The sequence below is a fragment of the Oncorhynchus keta genome, chromosome 35 (assembly GCF_023373465.1).
Source record: "Oncorhynchus keta strain PuntledgeMale-10-30-2019 chromosome 35, Oket_V2, whole genome shotgun sequence".
NCBI classification, from domain to species: domain Eukaryota; kingdom Metazoa; phylum Chordata; class Actinopteri; order Salmoniformes; family Salmonidae; genus Oncorhynchus; species Oncorhynchus keta.
This window is the reverse complement of record NC_068455.1, coordinates 61,188,522-61,204,927: the sequence shown is the minus strand read 5'-3', so window position 1 is coordinate 61,204,927 and position 16,406 is coordinate 61,188,522. Positions and strand designations below refer to the sequence as shown.

Sequence of the window (16,406 nt, the reverse complement as noted above, 5' to 3'; positions counted from 1 at the left end):
CCATCTCAGTCTCAGTGCTGCTCAGTCGTTGTTTATTCCAACGTGATTTGATTCTGTCAGCATTATGGTTGAAACATGCTTATCCACAGCCCCATAGATACGCTGGGTTGTGGCGACGACATCCAACTGAACGAAAGCCAGGCAAATCGTTTGTGAGAGATCTTGTCAAACAGATTAATTCCCACCCCAGGCCTCGGGTTCTTTACCATTTTCTGTCATGCTGCTTTGCCAGGCTCCCTCTTGATAATACCCCCAAAGATAAAATTAATTGTGCAGGGGGATGGGAGACGGGGGAGTATCTAAAAGAACCTTGAGAAAGACAAACTCTTTCTTTCCGCCATTGCATGTGAAAACACAGTGACGATCAAACCGTCAGAAGCATGAAACAACCCCTGAAATCACATACTTTGTTGTGAAGTTTTGTGCAAGTAGGCTGTTCTAAGAGAAGTGTGTCGGGACAGAATTGAATCCCCTCCTCAAAGACTGTCTGCGGTGAAATTACCATCAAACTGAAACTACTCGGTTTATCAGTGACTTTACAAAGTAGCTGAGCAATGCAGTGAATTTCTATCATTGTTATTTAATGCTCGACTGAAAAATCTTAATTAACAGCGTTTTGATTTAGACCTAGAAACAATTATGTTTGTAAAGTAAGGCTCACATCTTTCCTTTCGTTGGCCCATCTCTTTGCCAGCTGGCTGTGCGATGTTGTCAATTTCTTGTCAAGTTCAGTTTTTCATAGGCAATATATCTGATTCATAACAGTGATTCAATTGAATTAGTCTCAATTGACTTGACTTGAAATGGTATCCAATCCTAGTGGGCATTCACTCAAAACAAGCTCTGTTCTCAGTGGGAAGTGGGAACTCATGGCTGTATTATGTGTGAAAAGACATCCTCAGGTGATGTCCACACAACTCATGTCAAACAGCATCCCTGCTTTTTCCTCACATCGTTTGCCTCCTACTACAGTGTGTCCTCATCTAGAGACTCACTCATGACACGTAGAAGTGCACAGGGGGACAGAGGCATTATGGCAGTGGCACATTTAAAGTGTTCCCTTGGCACTCGGGTGTCTCTGTGCACCTCACTGGCAGATGGTGTGAGCGAGCCTATTGGTGTCAGTGATACACTATCACCATGTGGAAAATGTGCCATAACAACAACAGTGTAGTGTTGTTTGGGTGGTAAGTTGGGCTAGATACATTGTTTGGGTGGTAAGCTGGGCTAGATACGTTGTTTGGGTGGTAAGCTGGGCTAGATACGTTGTTTGGGTGGTAAGCCGGGCTAGATACATTGTTTGGGTGGTAAGCTGGGCTAGATACGTTGTTTGGGTGGTAAGCTGGGCTAGATACATTGTTTGGGTGGTAAGCTGGGCTAGATACGTTGTTTGGGTGGTAAGCCGGGCTAGATACATTGTTTGGGTGGTAAGCTGGGCTAGATACGTTGTTTGGGTGGTAAGCTGGGCTAGATACGTTGTTTGGGTGGTAAGCTGGGCTAGATACGTTGTTTGGGTGGTAAGCTGGGCTAGATACGTTGTTTGGGTGGTAAGCTGGGCTAGATACGTTGTTTGGGTGGTAAGCTGGGCTAGATACGTTGTTTGGGTGGTAAGCTGGGCTAGATACGTTGTTTGGGTGGTAAGCTGGGCTAGATACGTTGTTTGGGTGGTAAGCTGGGCTAGATACGTTGTTTGGGTGGTAAGCTGGGCTAGATACGTTGTTTGGGTGGTAAGCTGGGCAAGATACGTTGTTTGGGTGGTAAGCTGGGCTAGATACGTTGTTTGGGTGGTAAGCTGGGCTAGATACGTTGTTTGGGTGGTAAGCTGGGCTAGATACGTTGTTTGGGTGGTAAGCTGGGCTAGATACGTTGTTTGGGTGGTAAGCTGGGCTAGATACGTTGTTTGGGTGGTAAGCTGGGCTAGATACGTTGTTTGGGTGGTAAGCTGGGCAAGATACGTTGTTTGGGTGGTAAGCTGGGCTAGATACGTTGTTTGGGTGGTAAGCTGGGCTAGACACGTTGTTTGGGTGGTAAGCTGGGCTAGATACGTTGTTTGGGTGGTAAGCTGGGCTAGATACGTTGTTTGGGTGGTAAGCTGGGCTAGATACGTTGTTTGGGTGGTAAGCTGGGCTAGACACGTTGTTTGGGTGGTAAGCTGGGCTAGATACGTTGTTTGGGTGGTAAGCTGGGCTAGATACGTTGTTTGGGTTTGCATGAAGTCAAAACACGTCTGGTTACGTCAATCTAAGTAACATAATACAAACATCCCCATGAAAGTCCGTCAGACTTCTGTCTGTAGCGTCCAAACCGTTTGGGCTACAAACTCCCATGACACCACTATGGAAAGGGGAGATTCTCACGAAGGCGGTGGTGTTCTCCGTTGTGCTGCCCAACAAAGGGGTTAAATAGGTATAACATATAATACAGTGCTTTCAGAAAGTATTCAGACCTCTTGACTTTTTCCACATTTTGTTACGTTACAGCCTTATTGTTCTTCATCAATCTACACACAATACCCCATAATGACAAAGCAAAACCAGGTTTTTAGAAATGTTTCCAAATTCATATAAAATAAATAAATACATTGAATATCACGTTTACATAATTATTCATAGTTTTTCTACTCTTACTCAGTACTTTATTGAAGCACCTTTGGAAGTGATGGGTATGATGCTACAAGCTTGGCACATCTGTATTTGGGGAGTTTCTTCATTCTTCTCTGCAGATCCTCTCAAGCTCTGTCAGGTTGGAAAGGGAGTGTCGCTGCACAGCTATTTTCAGGTCTCCAGAGACGCTAGATCGGGTTCAACTTTGCACACTCTTGTCATTCTCTCAACCAGCTTCATGAAGTACTCACCCAGAATAAATTTTTCAACAGTCTTGAAGGAGTTCCCAAATATGATGGGCACTTGTTGGCTGCTTTTCCTTCACTCTGCGGTCCAACTCATCCCAAACCATCTCAGTTGGGTTGAGGTCTGATGATTGTGGAGGCCACCACCCCATCACTCCCCTTCTTGGTCAAATAGCCCATACACAGCTAGAGATGTGTTTTGGGTCATTGTCCTGTTGAAAAACAAATGATAGTCCCACTAAGCGCAAACCTGATGGGATGGCGTATCGCTGCAGAATGCTGTGGTAGCGATGCTGGTTAATTGTGCCTTGAATTCTGCACTTCTGAGGCTGGTAACTCGAATTAACTTATCCTGTGCAGCAGAGGTAACTCTGGGTCTTCCTTTCTTGTGGCGGTTCAAATGAGAGCCTGTTTCATCATAGCGCTTGATGGTTTTTGCAACTGCACTTTCAAAGTTCTTGAAATTTTTGGATTGACTGACCTTCATGCCTTTAAAGTAAAGATGGACTGTCATTTCTCTTTGCTTATTTGAGCTGTTCTTGCCATAATATTACCAAATAGGGCTATCTTCTGTTTACCAACCCTACCTTGTCATAACACAACTGATTGGCTCAATCGCATTAAGAAGGAAATAAATTCCACAAATTAACTTTGAACAAGGCACACCTGTTAATTGAAATGATTTCCAGGTGACTACCTCATGAAGCTGGTTGAGAGAATGCCAAATTATGTCATGGCTTTAGAAGCTTATGATAGGCTAATTGACATCATTTGAGTCAATTGGAGGTGTACCTGTGGATGTATTTCAAGGCCTGCCTTGCTTGTCTCCAAGAGATGACCGTACATTTCAAGAACAACAGCAAAGGACCTTGTGAAGATGCTGGAGGAAACAGGTACAAAAGTATCTATATCCACAGTAAAGTGTGGTTAAATGTCCTATATGGACATAACCTGATAGAACGCTCAGCAAGGAAGAAGCCACTGCTCCAAAATGGCCATAAAAAAGCCAGACTGTGGTTTTCAACTGCACATGGGGACAAAGATCGCATTTTTTGGAGAAATGTCCTCTGGTCTGATGAAACAAAAATAGAACTGTTTGGCCATAATGACCATCGTTATGTTTGGAGGAAAAAGGGGGAGGCTTGCAAGCCGAAGAACACCATCCCAACCGTGAAGCACGGGGTGGCAGCATCATGTTGTGGGGTGCTTTGCTGCAGGAGGGACTGGTGCACTTCACAAAATAGATGGCATCATGAGGAGGGGAAATGATGTGGATATATTGAAGCTACATCTCAAGACATAGGTCAGGAAGTTAAAGCTTGGTCGCAAATGGGTCTTCCAAATGGACAATGACCCCAAGCATACTTCCAAAGTTGTGGCAAAATGGCTTAAGGACAACAAAGTCAAGGTATTGGAGTGGCCATCACAAAGCCCTGACCTCCATCCCATACAGAATTTGTGGGCAGAACTGAAAAAGCATGTGCGAGCAAGGAGTCCTTACAAACCTGACTCAGTTACACAAGCTCTTTCAGGAGTAATGGGGCAAAATTCACCCAACTTATTGTGGGAACCTTGTGGAAGGCTACCCGAAACGTTTGACTCAAGTTGAACAATTTAAAGGCATTGCTACCAAAGGCAATGCTACCACCTAATTGAGTGTATGAAAACTTCGGACCCACTGGGAATGTGATGAAAGAAATAAAAGCTGAAATGAATCATTCTCTCTACTATTATTCTGACATTTCACATTCTTAAAATAAAATGGTGATCCTAACTGACCTAAGGTAGAGCATTTTTACTAGGATGAAATGTCAGGAATTGTGAGAAACATACACTTCCGACTTCAACTGTGTTTACAGTGTATATATATATATATAAATTATTTGTTTTCACTTCCTACAGAGTGTTAACTCTATTTTGTCTGGCTCTTGTTGATTTTTGTTGTTGTTGAAGGGCTGAGTTACCCCTTGCTATTTTCTAATCTAGTCAAATATCTCCAAAATACACAAACCACAGCTTGTAGGAGCAAGACTGTTTGACATTTTCCCCGGATCTGTGTCTGGATCTCATTTTAGTAACTGCACACAGGCACACAGGCACACAGGCACACGCACACACACACACACACACGCACGTGCACGCACGCACGCACGCACACACACACACACACACACACACACACACACACACACACACACACACACACACACACACACACACACACACACACACACACACACACACACAGAGAGAGAGAGAGTCCCTCGAAAGTCCACTACTGCCACCGCCTATCTATCACCCTCCCCGGCTCTGAAACAGCCGCCACTGTCACAACATGACATCTTCAAGGCCCAACGGCGTCCCCACAGTGTCCTGCTTCGTCGTCGGAGCAGCTCCGGGTGGAGCTCATCCAGCCAACGCTGCGCCAGTGTCACTTTGGACCCCAGACAGGCAGGAAAGTGAGGGTGACAGCCCGGGGATGGGAGTCGGGAGTGGGGAGAAGGGAGTGGCTGATTGACAAGGCCGGGCCGGGCAGCCATAGGCTGTTAAAGTGTCTGAACAGATGAGCCTAGGGGCCTAGGGGTTTCAGTCTGCTCAGTTCAGTCTAGTATGAACAGCCTATGCCAGTGCTCCATGTCATTAACAACTGGTAATTAGCAACTGGAGTCACCTCAAGCATTGAGTTTAATGACAGATTCAGTTGAAGTCTCTCAAGAGAGAAGAGGTTCATCATGGTTTTGTTGAAAGTGCATACACAGTATGGGGTGAACGAGGATTAACAAGCTGACCTTAGTCAAATATTACACAACTCACTTGATCTCTTGAACGTCTGAACATTTTTCCCTACAATATCTGTCAAACATCTGTTGCCTGAATATATCTAAAGATGTGGCTGACATGCAGCATTTTTCCATCCATACAATACCTGCCGCTGATAAAGGTAGACGCTGTTACAGTGTGACAGACATTTCCAATTATAATGGGTAAATAACTTTTGATATATTTATCAGTCCATCTTCCTTTAAATTCGCTCACCTGCAAAATGGTAATATCACAGATTTGGATTCCCAAGTAAAATATTTCTGCTGTCCAATATCCTCCCTTCATTCTAATCTCTCCTTCTCATCAGTGTTTCGTCTCAGGCCTAAAAAACACTTCTATTACAAACAGTACAATAAGATAGATGGCTACAGCAGTGTCTCTGGTTGGTATTGCCAAATGTAACAGTCAATATGTTTCTTTTAATTATGTGTTAACCTTCCACTGCTGACTTTGCGTAGAAACCAAGATTGAGGAGTGCGTCTTAATTGTTCCGCTGTCATAAACCAAACACACACGCAAAAAATGTACCGTGTACGTAAGCCCCAAGCCTGTGCATATTCACTGTATACAACTCACCAAGCGTTAGTTTTTGTTAGGACAAATCGTTAGCTTCAGCTAACATTACAGAAAAAATAAATGTTAGCAGGGTGGAACTTCTAAACAAACTCCCACATTTAGAGGTAAATAGATGACGTGACTCATTAACGTGATGAATGGCCGCACAATCCCCAGGTGCCCCACGTCAACACACCCCCATCAGTCCCTCTTGTCGGCCATTCCGGGTGAAAGCAGAGTGTTTAAAATGTGCTGCTCCTAAGTGCTGAGGCAAGCAGCTCCACCAGCCAAATGTTCCCTTTTCCATCTCCTGAGGCTCTAAGGACCCATTCTACTGTTAACATCAAATCATTAAGTTCACCCTGATTCAGGCACTCTCCAAAATGTGTGAAGGTACAAAGAGAGTAGAAGAGGTGAGGATAGGAGGGGGAAAAGGATCATTGCTTTCCGTAAAAACAAAATAGACTCCATTGTTCAGTACTGAGCAATTACACTCAAAGTTGACAACACTCTCAGGCTTCAAATCCATCTTGTTGACCATGAAGGCAACTTATTAAATGGAATTATAGTTTATAATAGTGGGGATCAATGGGAGCCATTTGGACAGTGCATCATTGTCAGGCCTGGACCAGAGGATATACATTTTCCTGGGCGCTGTGAGAGGAAGCAGCATCACAGTAGTCTCAACTCTGCTTATACAGAGCAGATATTGTATGCATACACAGTGTCTCAAGGATACAGAGCAGATTTTTACACAGTAGTCTCAAGTCTGCTTATTTATGCACCTTCTGAATCTGTATGCATACACAGTAGTCTCAAGTCTGCTTATACAGAGCAGATATAAACTGTATGCATACACAGTAGTCTCAAGCATACAGAGCAGATATAAATTGTAGTCTCAAGTCTGCTTATACAGAGCAGATATAAACTACACAGTAGTCTCAAGTCTGCTTATACAGAGCAGATATAAACTGTCATACACAGTAGTCTCAAGTCTGCTTATACAGAGCAGATATAAACTGTATGCATACACAGTAGTCTCAAGTCTGCTTATACAGAGCAGATATAAACTGTATGCATACACAGTAGTCTCAAGTCTGCTTATACAGAGCAGATATAAACTGTATGCATACACAGTAGTCTCAAGTCTGCTTATACAGAGCAGATATAAACTGTATGCATACACAGTAGTCTCAAGTCTGCTTATACAGAGCAGATATAAACTGTATGCATACACAGTAGTCTCAAGTCTGCTTATACAGAGCAGAACACGTCACAGTGCATATATTTGTAGGCGAGACTGAGTGGCTCTCAATGTTTTGTTGTGTGTCTCATTTTGCATTTCGGTCATTTAGCAGACACTCTTATCCTGAGAAAATTACAGGAGCAATTAGTGTTAAGTGTCTTGTTCCAGGGCACATCAACATATATTTCACCTAGTAGGCTCGGGGATTCGAACCAGCGACCTTTCGGTTACTGGCCCTGCCACCCTCTCCCTGCCACCCTCTCCCTGCCACCCTCTCCCAGTCTGTTGTAAATCCTATATTTACGGATGCAACCTATTGTGTATTTTGAAGGACCAATCAAGCATCATCATCTTCACATAATCATTGTCATCATCTTCATTCATGTTCATCATGATCATCAACAATGCAATAACCATCACTAGTGTCATCATTTGAAAGGGACAAATAAGGTTTACACAGTAAAAGATTGTTATTACATTTCAAAGCATACTCGTACTCCATGGCACTCCAAACTGAGGCCATATACCATCATTTATGTTTGTCAACAGAGTATTGGCATTGCCATTTTGCAGGACCTACCCATTGAAAGGACTGCACCATTCGAACACATTGTTTCCGACTGACTACTAGATCACCACAAAATAAACACGTTGGTGTGAAATGCGTCAAACATTCCTAAAAGAATGCAAACAAGCAAACTACCAGATGGTGAATTCAGTAGACTGATTGTATAAACATGGCTCTGGCTTACAACAAAAGAGTGATGACTGAGTTACAGTGTAATGGGTAGAACATTCGAGACTCCCTTTGCAACCTGAAGCAATTATCACATTCAGCTGTTTCTTACACTAGATCGACTTCTTTCTTGTTTCAAGATAACTCCAGCATCTGATGCACGACACCTCGGGCTGTGAAAATGCTAACTGTCCTCAAAAAGCCTAAAATGTGTGTGTTTGTGTGTCTTTGTTTATAAAGCATTGTGATTTGGAAATAAAGGGTATGTCTTGAGCCGAGGCAATCTTTCCCAGCATATGAACATTATGGAGAGAGGTGTCAGAAAAGACTGGCTGCTAGGATTTACTCTTATTCTCAGTTTACATTTTTCATTTTTGAATCAAATATAACATTTCCATTACACTGCCATAAGGCAATCAATGATGTTGCACTACGACCAATGCAATCAATTTAGTTTCCCCTGTGTAACACAGATTCATTCATCTACATGATATAAATGTCATCATTTTTGTCACATAGCGGTAACCTTTTCACTGGTTTGGATTGAATTAGGACCTTCATATGGCAACGCGTTTCAAAGGAGCTTAAGCATGATGTTTCGTTTTCACTTCGAATGAAGAACCATGACAAATAAGCATCAATTCATATGTGAAAGGCTAAACAACTCTATTTAAACCTGACAAGTCTGAAAGTATGTCTCTTAAGATACAATACTAGGTCAACATGCCTGTTATCTAGTCTATATGAACACGTTGAAGAAGTGCCTTTTAACTTTTGAATCTTACATCAGGGTATCATTGTCCTAACCTACTCCAACAGCACCTCAGTAGTTATCTAATTAACTGTAGTTATGTTCGACTTAGGCCATACTCACAATTGATTTAAAATGAGACCACTTTGAGATCAGACAAGAGTCTTTCCCTCCCTGCCACTCTGGCTTGAATGGACTTGATGGGACAGTTTCTATGGAGACCAAAAACTGAACAAGGACAAATTAGGTGAGGTTAACTTTTGTGGCAAGGCACTATTGAGGGAGGAATAAAAGTCCTTTGCACAGTACAGTATGATGAGCATGGAAGGCTGTTGTGGTTGCAGGTGTAGAGGCTAAATAATGGCATCAAAAGGACAAATAGGATTCCCATCAATTAAAGTAATAGCTTGTTTGTTCCAATGTCCATACTAAGCATACAACTTAAAAATAACACATTTATTGGGCAGCGTTCCAATTTGCTTGCTAGTGTGGACATTGGAATATAACCCATAGGTAAATAGTATTTACAACTTACAGACTATTATTTCAAGGCAAGATAACGTACCCCATACAGTGTGTGCTCGCTGAGACACCCAGCCTGTACGAGCATACAGTTCTTCCCCACTGGATGTTTGATTCTCCCACTTCCATTACCTTAAGCCCTGTAATCTTGATGTTCGGACGGGGAGGGAGATTGCATTGGAGGGCATCACGTTTAGTGTGGTTACAGTATAGTATGCACCATCACTGTGCTTTTCCACTAGAAATTATATGATTCTGTAGCTGACAAAAGAGAGAAGTTGATGGAGTAAACTCCACTTCATATGAGTAATTACTTTCTATTGAATGGAGGGTAGCAGTTCAGTTGATCTCTGCCAGAGAAATGATGTTTGAGATTCTTCAAAGCTGCACTGTGATACATTATATTTACCATTAGGTGAGTGCACAAGTAAGAACTAAGCAAGGTGATTTGTATGATGAATGATGTATACCAGTGGCTGTCGGTGACGTTTAAGGAGGATTATAATTTGTTTTATGAGCATGGCCTTATTTCTGTTACAGTGTATTGACTGACTGTCATTCATGTACCATTCACCCAGTTCAATGTAACATTGGCAGGTTTTGGCTACTACATGATAGTCTAATTTTCCCTATACTCATCATGAGGTTGCTACAACCTAACCTATGAATGGCAGTTTAGGTAGGTGCATAGGTCGAGAGAAACATTTTGAGTAATCAAGGGGTGCGTTCGTTAATTCACTCTGGCTATCTACTCTGAATTCAGAGCACTTGTGTCTGTGTGCCAAAGCGCAGAATAACTGATTAATTTACGAATGCACAACACCCATTGAATATGACTGGTGTCTGTAAACGTTGGCAATTTTTTTATTCATTAAATTGTTGCCAGCGGCACAGTTGAAAACAGCCTAACCAGCTCTGATAGGGTGAGTAAAATGGTCAGAGTGAAGTGTTCTCTCATTTGTGTCTGGAAGTAGCTCGCTAGCTAGCCAACTTTAGCCAGTTAGCTTGGGTGCTTGACTACTGTTGTAAGGTCAGAACACTAGGATCAACCCTACTCCTCGGCCAGAACGTCCAGAGTGTACTCTGAGTACAATGGCTCTCCAGAGTGAATATAAGAACACACCCAAGGTGACAGACAGTGACACATTCAATACCGTCTTACACACTCTTGCCTTCATCTAGCTGGTGTGATCATTAGTCCAACAGTTGAAAACTCGTTTCCTTCTGTTCAAAATGTTTTTCAACATAATCTGTGGAATGAATACACCCCTGATCATACTCAAACACAGTTCACTTTCATAGCAGTCGCATACAAACAGCATGAACATTTTACTCATTGTATGATTTCTTCTCGCATCTGTGCGTTCTCCTCCTCTCACCTTTTCCCTTCCCTTGTGGACTGTGCACAACACATCAGTTGTCTGTGACAAGGCGATAAAACCTTTCCAAGATAAACTTTCATATAATAACCGCTAACCGCTACACAGCCTACAACATTGTCACCATATTAGCTGACGACGTTAGTAACGTCATAGTCAACATAGCTACAATAACTAACACGTTAGTAAACCCACTACAATCATGCAGTACAGTGCACAGTCAGCAAGCAGTTTAGCAGTTACACCAGCGGGCCTCCGGTGACAATAAATTAATAAAACCTAAAGCTTACCTTGACTTGGAAGAGTTCCAGTGTTGGATAGCCATAACTCTCACTTTGAGTTTCTGACGGGCCGCCCCCAGGTGGTGAAGGTAGGAAACAACATCTCCACTTCGCTGATCCTCAACACCGTTGTCCCACAAGGGTGCGTTCTCAGCCCCCTCCTGTACTCCCTGTTCACCCATGACTGCACAGCAATGCACGCCTCCAACTCAATCATCAAGTTTGCAGACAACACAACATTAGTGGGGTTGATTACCAACAATGACGAGACAGCCTACTTGGAGGAGGTGAAGGCACTCGGAATGTGGTGTCAGGAAAAAAACGTCTCACTCAACTTCAACAAAACAAAGGAGATGATTGTGGACTTCAGGAAACAGCAGAGGGAGCACCCCCCCCATCCACATCCACATCCACATCGACGGGACAGTAGTGGAGAAGGTGGAAAATGTTTAGTTCCTCGGCGTACACATCACGGACAAACTGAAATGGTCCACCCACACAGACAGTGTGGCGAAGAAGGCGCAACCTAAGGAGGCTGAATACATTTGGCTTTACCCCCACACACTTTTACAGATGCACAATTGAGAGCATGGGCTGTATCACCGCCTGGTACGGCAACTGCACCACCCACAACCGCAAGGCTCTCCAGAGGGTGGTGCGGTCTGCACAGCGGATCGCCGGGGGTAAACTACCTGCCCTCCAGGACACCTACAGTACAGCACCCGATGTCACAGGAAGGCCAAAAATATAATTAAGGACAACAACCACCCGAGCCACTGCCTGTTCACCCCGCTACCATCGAGAAGATGAGGTCAGTACAGGTGCATCAAAGCTGAGACCGAGAGACTGAAAAAGAGCTTCTATCTCAAGGCCACCAGACTGTTAAAAAGCCATAACTAACAAAGAGAGGCTGCTGCTTAGAAACAGACTCAAATCATTAGCCACTTTAATGAATGGATCACTAGTCACTTTAAAAAATGTCACTTTAATAATGTTTACATATCTTATTTTATTGCAGATGCAATAGATGGTATAAAATAAAATACGGTATCATGTGAGATGAGTAATGTAAGATATGTAAACATTATTGAAGTGACATGCCTATGCTGCTCGGCCATCGCTCATCCATATATATGTACATATTCTTGTTCCATCCCTTTACATTTGCGTGTATTAGGTAGTTGTGAAATTGTTAGATTACTTGTTAGATATTACTGCACTGTCAGAACTAGAAGCACAAGCATTTCGTTACACTCACATTAACATCTGCTAACCATGTGTATGTGACCAATATAATTTGATGTGATTTGATTTGAGACTACTGTAGAGCTTTATTTCAAAACAATGTATTTTAATCAAGGATTTGGTGATGTGTGTAATATTTAGTATAGTTCTTTCTAAAAATGATTAACTTTTTTACGTTGCACTTTAACTTTTACTGAAATTCCTTGAGGAGAATGGTCCTCCCCTACCTCCTCTGAGGATCCAGTATACAGTATAAAACAGGATATATTTGAGGTAGACAGGCCAAGCATCCTTATTTTACTTTTCATATTAATCACTGTAATTGTTTACCATTCCAAATTGACGTAACCCTAAGGCTACTCATTGGTTCCCACACACCCCAAAATATTTTTGCTCCAAAAATCACCAAATGAAATGGCATCGCCACTTGAGTTTGTGGCCCAGGAAGTGAATGCCAACAACAGCGTCCATAGATCTACATTTTCCCAACAGTACCACCCAATTCATTCTGCAGTCTATTCCGTCTCTCGCCCTGTGACACATGAAATGATTTATCCCATATCTCAAAGATGTTTTTTCCCTCCTCCGTATTCTCGGAGGTCGTTTATTTTATTCACTTCTGTTTCTTGGAGCTCCAGTCCGATGTTTTCCCTCAAAGGGCCCGTCTGGTTTTGGCAACGGCCTTACTCTACCCCTTATACATTATGGAAATAGAACCAAAAGCAAACGTGTACCTCCCTATGGTTAGTCAGAGCCCGTTGCGATCTAGGTTTTTCAGTGTATTACAGGGCTGAATCACCTGCTGAATTTTAACACATTTTATCTTTCTCTCTCTCTCTAGAGTTTAACAATGAGGTAGAAAACAACGTTGTACGTCACAGTCAAACTGATTCAGTTCTGTTTGAGTGGCCCTTGGGTTCAGACAGTCTTTTAACACAAATAACACAAAATCTCAATCAAACTGAATTCTGTCTGTTGTTGTCCACCTTCAAGGTTACCTGCTAGTGTTGGCCTGGGCATACCGATACCATGAATAGGTTGATGTTGCTGTTTGGAGTGGAATATTATTCTGTCCTCTGCCCTTCAGACAGCTCAATGCAGAAAGTGTGTACCTTCCATGAACTCTGTTTCATCTATTCAATGTTTTACCATGACGATGACGATGCATTGTTCAAGTTTGGACTTGGTATTGTGTCCCTCTGGTTTGATAAGATTATCAGGGTGTGTTGATTGACAATCTCTTGAGAAATGGCTTTAGTAACTGCAATTAATTAAGTGCATTTAATAAGTTAGCATCACAGGTGCTATTAACTAACACACTATAAACATGCTTTCACAAGCTGATTGAAGCATCTGGAACTGCATACCGTAGTCCTAGTTATATTTTCCTGTTTGGTCCCTGGAGCCCTCGGGTGCTTTAGTCTTCATTAAGAGGAGTTCCTCGTTGATCGATCACTGTCACTGGGGCTGCTCTGTAATTGCGGGCGTCCTTAATCATGACTGACGTCTCATCTTCTTCATTGTCACACAGGTCTCAGGAGAGAGAATGTTCCATGACTTTCACACCTTCAACCTCAAGGTAGGCCTCTGTGCTTTATGGGTCTGTATGTTTCTGTCTGGCAGTTCATATAAAAGACTGTGGGTTGGATTCTGTTATAGTTGTCTCTCTATCTACTGTACACAAGGAGGACTGTAGACATTGACACACGTCTGCACTGTATCACATGTGAAAATGTGATAGACTGTATGGGATGTGAAAACTCATTCTGACAGCCCAAACAATACAGTACAAAACAGACTCAATTTAACTTGTCACATTAATGCAATGTCTTCTTTTAAAAATATCCATGTGTGGGCTCACCTGTCTGAATCTGAAAAGTGGAAGTGCCGTCATTTTGAGTGTAGTGAGTTGTAATGTTGTTATAGTAATGACATGTTATTTGAATGAGAATGTTAACTGGCTGAAGGATAATATCATAGGTTGCTATTTATACTGCAAACTGAGAGAAAGAAGGTCAATTCTAATTTCTATGAAGAAAAATCCCATTGCATTGAAACTCCCATTTCATTTCCAAACTATGATAAAGTAACACTCATTTATAGTGTTACTAGATATAGTTGCCTGCCTGCCTTCCAGCCAAATTCATTCTTGTTGTAAAGTTCAACACACATTTGATTTCCTTAGACCTTATAATTAGCAATTATATGTGAAGCCTCACTCTTGACAAATACTGAATGTTTAATTTTTATTCACTGGCTTATGAGTTAACATTGAGACTCATTCATTTTGACTACATATTGACAGACACGTCAATGACCTAAAGTACAGGCACACTCTATGACACATAAATATATTGAGTAACCCAATTCATCTACAATATGAACTATGCAATGAAGCTGTCTCTGTCAATAGTGCCATGTTAGTGCCATGCACGAACTGCTGATGACCTAAATTGGTAGCACAAACAACTTCTCCAAGGTGTTGTGTGATATTTCCTTAGGATCTTATTTGACAGCAGTCCTGTGTGTATTAATCATGGTATGCTTGAATAAGAGGTTCCTCAAGTGCAGGACACCAGGAATCTCAAGAATAAGAATAGATGAATGGATGTCAATAATGTGAAGTATTGTGTTATTTATTCAATGGATATCCTATATATTGGAATGTCTTGGTTGATTGATATTGGAGTGATTTTCTCCTTAAACTATCCAATAGCAGAATAGTAAGTGTTCAGTGGTGTGAACTACGCAACATGCATGATATTTGTTGGTTTCCAACTTCTTCATCAGCTTTGGAAGGCTCTAGATTTAAACATTTCCCCATGCACATCGTAAACAAAATATTTATGAAAAATATCAGTTGATGTTCCTGCTCTTTTCCATACATTTCCCCCAAGCTTTTTTTATGGCTATATAATCTAATATAAATATTTATGTTTGGCCCTATAATCTAATATACTGTAAGTATTTCTGTATGGATAAATAATCTAATGTAAATCTATCAGTATGGCTATATAATCTAATGTAAATCTTTCTGTATGGCTGTATAATTTAATGTAAGTATATCTTTATGGCTATATAGTCTAATGCAAATCTATCTGTATGGCTATCTATTCTAATGTAAGCCTATCTGCATGGCTATGTAATCAAATGTAAGTCTATCTGTATGGATATGTAATCTAATATAAGTCTTTCTGTTTCATCTCATTTCATAACACCACTGCACAGAGGCATCCTAATGGTCCCTTTCTCTGGGCTCCGCAATTGGCCCCTACACTATTTATGCAGCGCGACAGGCAAAGCACAATATAATCAGCCTCCGAATGTGTATTTCATGAAGGGCATCAACATTCATCTATTCAACCATCTCCCCACACACGATACACTCTGGTGTGGGCACATACACACGCCGCAACCCCATAGCCTCGTTTTGATCAATTTCGCTCCCCTCAAATCTTTCTACATCTAAATGCTAGCTGACTGTGCTTGCTCCCCACAATCCGCCTCTGAAGAATGACCCCTCGGCAGCCAATCCATGTGGCACGGCGCTTTTTATACGCTCACACACTGTAATTGACACATTGTAGCAAATGGGCTTATTTTCACGTCACATCAAAGGAACATTACGATGAAATATGGGCATTTTCTATGTATTTATTATAGTGCCCCTCCTCCTTTCTCTACCCCCGAAAGGTTGTTTGCAACGACACTAAGACGGAATCTGGATTCCAATTGTTCATGTGTCGGGCTAAGTCGCCCCCCTGTGAAAATTCTATGTGAAATTGGAGGCTGATACTGACGTCCGCACCCAACAGTGTCATACTCTGATGTGTATGGCTATTGAGTCCATGGTCATTTGTATGGATAAGGGCAGTGTTTCCCAACTCCGGTCCTCGAGTACCCCCAAACAGCTTGCATTTTTGTTGTAGCCCCGGAAAACAACACCTGATTCAAATTGTCAAGGGCTTGATGATTAGTTTAAAAGTAGAATTAGGTGCTTGTCCTGGGCCTACTACATAC

General features: G+C 42.0%; 1 protein-coding gene across 17 annotated transcripts in view; it reads left to right on the top strand.

The window, feature by feature from the left end:
• LOC118368770 (receptor-type tyrosine-protein phosphatase delta-like) overlaps nt 1–16,406 on the top strand; it is a 597,123-nt gene that overhangs the window by 273,947 nt on the left and 306,770 nt on the right. For all 17 annotated transcript variants that reach the window (XM_052497200.1, XM_052497201.1, XM_052497198.1 and 14 more), the window contains exon 8: nt 13,918–13,965. The gene's annotated coding sequence lies outside the window, so the exon portion shown is untranslated. The remainder of the gene's footprint in view (nt 1–13,917; nt 13,966–16,406) is intronic.